The sequence below is a fragment of the Macaca thibetana genome, chromosome X (genome assembly GCF_024542745.1).
Source record: "Macaca thibetana thibetana isolate TM-01 chromosome X, ASM2454274v1, whole genome shotgun sequence".
NCBI classification, from domain to species: Eukaryota; Metazoa; Chordata; class Mammalia; order Primates; family Cercopithecidae; genus Macaca; species Macaca thibetana.
This window is the reverse complement of record NC_065598.1, coordinates 79,014,677-79,020,245: the sequence shown is the minus strand read 5'-3', so window position 1 is coordinate 79,020,245 and position 5,569 is coordinate 79,014,677. Positions and strand designations below refer to the sequence as shown.

Here is a 5,569-nt window from a genome sequence, read left to right as displayed (position 1 = left end):
TTCCTAGGCTCCATGATTGTTCTATTTCTTTCTGGGAAAGAAGTTACTGTCTTTTTTATTTTTTTTATTTTTTTTCTGAGAAACAGTGATTGGCTCAGTCATGAATACTATCGAATTTGAATGCTATTGGTATATGAGGAACTTGCTGACAAGAAAAGTTTTATGTAATAAGCTCATGTTTTTATGGTGCCAGACGGAAGACAGGCTTCCAAGTTGAGATCCCAGGATTCTACACATTCAGAATCTCAAAATCTTCCTCCAGATCAAACTCCTCCAGTTATTCAGTAGAGTCAGTGAATTATGCCCCAGTGGTTGTCACTTCTGGCCTGGCTAGAGGTACAAGGAGAGGCCAGTGCGATGGATGTTTCTGAATCAATTCAAACATCTTTAAATGCTCCTTTTGAATTTCCTTCTGAACAAGACTATGCCAGTTATTAAAGTCTTTTTCTTATTTTCAGAAAAATCCCAATGCAACTGAAGCATCCAGGTTCAGTATGTTCATTCGCTGTGGGGACTGCAGGCAATGGAAAGTCTGGTCATCAATCATTTCATTCTCTTCAGTGTTGACAAAGGTCTGGGTTGTGTGAGGGTCCAAAAAGATGAGCTTATCACCTAAGAATTCTCTGAAATAATAAGCATTATTCGGTTTTTCTCCTAATGCCCTTCAAGAGTGTGGCATCTTAAAACACTCTTTGAATGCATCAACATAGACAGGATTGTTTCAGTTTATGCCCAGGCAAAGGGGCACAATGAGCAACAGGGGTTTCCAGGCTAGGCAGTAGACAGAGGTGCCCTTACTCTAGTTTGAAGCAGAGAATCGGGAGACCTGTCACAGTCTGTGTCAGCACTCAAGGGAAGGACGCAACACTTTTTTTGATATCTTCAATGACCACTGTGTTATCCATTGAAACATAAAGAGACAAGGAATTCCATTCATCAAGTAAAGCAAGGTTTCTTGTTAACATCTGTGCAACTGTATTTGGTCCAAACCATTCTCCAGTTGATTTCCCTTCTCCTACACCCATTTGTGCCATTTGATATATAGTGTAGCAACAATTTTTTATAAGAAGCACTGTAGGATCCATTGGTATTATGTTGTTGTTGTTGTTGTTTCTCCCAGTTCCAGTCCTTTCCCAAGTGTTTACGTATAAGGGCTTGAGCCAGTATCATCTGTCCACAGTATAGCATACATCCCTAACCAGGATCTGATGAAGGGCCCGTTACCCAAATGGGTGAAAATTTCCTTCTGTATGTAAACTATAGACAAGCACTCATATCAGACAACAGCTTAGAAGTCTCTGTTTTAATATGATGCTCTTTTTCTAAGATCCATACCAGCTCATCTGTATCTAAATATTCTTCTAGGTATTCAATGAAAGTAGTAATCTGGTTTTCATACTTCGATAAAACTGACTCCATTCTCCAGCTGTCATCCTGGGCCAATTCCACCAGCAATCTGGTGGAATAGCTTCTGCACAACAAAAGAAACTATCAACAGAATAAACAGACAACCTAAGAGTGAGAGAAAATATTTGAAAACCATGCATCTGACAAATATCTAATACCCAGGATGTATAAGGACTTAAACAAATTCATGTGCAAAAAACAAACAACCACATTACAAAGTGGACAAATGATGGGAACAGACACTTTTCAAAAGAAGACATACATGCGGCCAACAAGCTTATAAAAATGCTTAACCTTACAAATAATCAGAGATATGCAAATAAAAAACATTATGAAATACCATCTCACACCAGTCAGAATGCTATTGTTAAAAAGTCAAAAATAACAGATGCTGACAAGGTTGTGGGGAAAGAATACTTATAAACTGATGGCACAAAGAAAAATTATTTCAGCCATTGTGAAAAGTAGTGTGGTGATTCCTTAAGGAGTTTAAAACAGAACTACAATTTGACTAGCAATTCTGTTGTTGAGTATATACACCAAAAGATGTAATTCATTCCACCGTAAAGACACATGCATGTGTATATTCATCACATAATTATTCAAAATAAAAAAGACATGAAATCAACCTACATGTGCATCAATAGTAGACTTGGTAAAGAAAATGTGGTACTTATATACCATGGAATACTATGCATCAATAAAAAAGAACCAAATCTGGAGGCCATTATCCTAAGCAAACTAACAAAGAAACAGAAAACCAAATGCTGCATTTTCTCACTTATAAGTGGAAGCCAAACATCAAGTACATATGGACACAAAGAAGGAAACAATAGTCAGGTCTATCTGAGGGTGGAGGTTGGAAGGAGGGTGAGGATCAAATATCTATTTACCAGGTACTATATTTACTATCTAGGATAGAAATAATAAATTATTTACACATAATTTATTTATATAACAAAGTTGCACATTTTCCCCCTGAAACTTAAGTAATATTTCTTTTAAAAAGTACACATTTCATTGAGCATTCTATAAAAGTTGTTTTCTAAAAGATAAATAGAGCCGGGCATGATGGCTCATGCCTGTAATCCCAGCACTTTGGGAGGCTGAGGCGGGTGGATCACCTGAGGTCAGGAGTTCGAGACCAGCCTGGCCAACATGGGGAAACCCCATCTCTACTAAAAATACAAAAATTAGCTGGGCAGGGTGGCACAACCTGTAATCCCAGCTACTCGGGAGACTGAGGCAGGAGAATCGCTTGAACCCAGGAGGCAGAGGTTGCAGTGAGCCAAGATCGCACCACTGCACTCCAACCTGGGTGACAGAGCGAGATTCTGTCTCAAAAAAATAAAATAAAATAGAAACAAATTAAATAAATTACAAAAGTTAAAGGTAAATAATCTTGAATCCTGATTTTATTTTGTTCATGTTCATGAACGAACAACACAGTAATTCAGGACCTATAAACAAAATTGGGAAGAAAATGATTTTAACAGATTAAATGATAAAGGTAGTAACAAATATGTAACGAAGATCTTATAAATGAAGAATATACCAAAAAAGTAATGCAGATGCATATCTCATAAATTTAGCAGCAAATAGGACCTGATTAGTCGGTACGAGTATATAAAATAAGAAGAGGCCAATTATACATTTTATTTAGCATATAGTTCTCAATCCTAATACTTGGGAAAAATTGCAAGCTCTAGAGTTTGAGTCAAAACTGAGTTACTTAGAAAACTTTAAGTTGTGTGCCTATTTGGAAATCCCTTTTATTGTTCTTATAGATCTGAGTCAAGTACAATATTTAATTACTTTAAGTTAATTTTAGTAGTATTTTGGAATTGATTGTTGATTCTAGTTTATTAGGATGGGAGAATATGTATGTCTAATTCAAGCTCAAATACATTAATTAACATTTTTGCATTTCACTTTGCTTCCATCTGACAGCTCAGTAATTTTGTTCCACCCATACACTAATAGCTAAGCTTAATTTTTCTTTCTTATTTAAAATCCATATGTATAGTTTATTCCAAATCTCTGTATAGAAGTGCTTATTTATCATTTACATTTGTGAAGAAACCAGCTTATATTTGACACATACTTACTTGGTGAAACAGTTGACTTAGAAGTGGGGAGAAAATGGCTGACTAGACACAGCCAGGAGGAGCACCTACCACCAAGGGACAGGGCATCAGGAAGACTGGTGGACTACCAGTAGATCTTTAGAGGGAAGGCATTGAGAGTGGACTGGGGGACGACCCAGAAGCTGGGCTTCAGAGGAAGAAAGTTGGTAATACTGCATGGGACTACTGCACAAGGGACTACTGCACACTCATTCCTGTTCCCCAGTGTCTCTTGGGAAAGGGATAAAGGGATAAGTTGAATAGGCAAGGAGCAACCCACTTTTGCCACTGGCCTTTGGGATCCTGACAAGAGCAGACCACTTGACCACCATTGACACTTGAATTGGCAGGGAGAACTGCTCAGATTAGCAATAGGGACAGAACTCCAGCCAGAGAAAAGCCCAGAGGGTTTGGTGCAGGAGCATCTGTAGTGGAGCATGGCCAGGCCACCATTCCCCTAGGACTGACTCATTCCCATTAGACTTTAGCCTTAAGGGGAATGGATGGACCTAAACTCTGCAGGGTGATCTTGCCCATGAGAAAGAGCTGATCTAACCTGAGCATCCCTTGGTCTTCTGGCCTCTCCAGAGGCCCTAGCCTGTCTGCACCTGCTTGCAGTGCAACCTACAGGTAACTCCAGAAGCTGCTGCACTGGCAGATCTCCTGCACTAGCAGATGATACCTGACTGGCAGAATTTTCCAAAACAACAGCCCCAGTGGACATGCACAAGCCTGCTTGCAACCTGCCCTCACTGCAGGCCCCCCATCTTGCTTTGCCTGCATACACTCACTCACACATGACCAGCCCCCACATAGCTTTGCTGGTTCTTGTGTTCAAGGAAGACCTTGCTTTTTCTTCCTTGCCAGCACGAGTGTGTGTATGCACACTGCTGTGCCACTAATGCCAGCAGGAGTGAACCTTGCCCCCTCACACAACTACACCAAAATTGTTGTCGGAGCACGGGTAGACAGAGACACCATCAGACCCATCCTTGCCAGTGCCCCACCCGTGTGTCAGAACTGCCTCAAGTGCAAAACTAGGCATGGAGAAAAGAAGACCCACCCCAGCACTGAGCAGCCACTGCTGCATGTGGGAACATGAAAGGAGGGTGCAAATACGACCACTGGCATGAATATGCACACAGTCACTGGTGGGGTTCTCCTCTCCCCCTGAACCATGCTGCAAATGCCAGCCAATGCTGCAAACACCTGCATGCATGGAGGCTAAGCTGCCAACACCAGTGGGTTCTGTGAATGCCTGCATGGAGGCTGGAAACCTGGCACCTGCTAGCACATTACCATAGCCCAAAAAAGTGCACCCCACCATGCTGCAGCTGCAGCTGCTACCAGAATGTGCAAACAAGAATGAATTCTGCTGCCACCACCTTATGAATTGCTTTGGCTAAAATCACCCGTCGGAATGTTGTGAGCAGCGGTTTGTGAACACCTTTGACCTAGTGCAACAGGTTCCTAAACTCAAGGAGCCATAAAAAAAGTGGAGACCCAACACCAGTCCAGCAGAGTTAGAATATGCATTCCAGGAGTCCTAAACTGAGCCTTGGACCCCAAAAATCTTTCAGAAATGAATCCAGTAAACTTAACCCACCCTATACAACAATCAAATCCCCAAGATTATTCAAGGTCATCAAATAAGATAAAAGGAAAAAAAAAATTCAAAGGACAGCATCAATAATAAAGATGAGAAAGAACCAGTGCAAGAACTCAGACAAGTCAAAAAGCCAGAGATCTTCTTTCCTACAGACAACTGTACTAGTTCTCCAGCAAGTGCTCCTAACCAGGCTGAGATAGCTGAAATGACAGAAATAAAATTCAGAATATAGATAGGAACAAAGACCACCAAGTTCCAGGAGAACAGTGAATCCCAATCTAAGGAAGCCAAGAGTCACAATAAGAAAATACAGGAACTAAAAGAAAAAAAAAATAGCGAGTATAGAGAAGAACATAACCCACTTGATAGAGTTGAAAAACATACTACAAGAATTTCATAATGCAATTGCAAGTATTAACAGCAGAAT

The 5,569-nt window shown here is 40.4% G+C and overlaps 1 pseudogene; it reads right to left on the bottom strand.

Annotated features, from left to right (window-relative positions):
* Positions 1 to 229: 229 nt before the first annotated feature.
* Positions 230 to 1,419, bottom strand: LOC126946263 (cysteine protease ATG4A-like; annotated as a pseudogene).
* Positions 1,420 to 5,569: the final 4,150 nt, after the last annotated feature.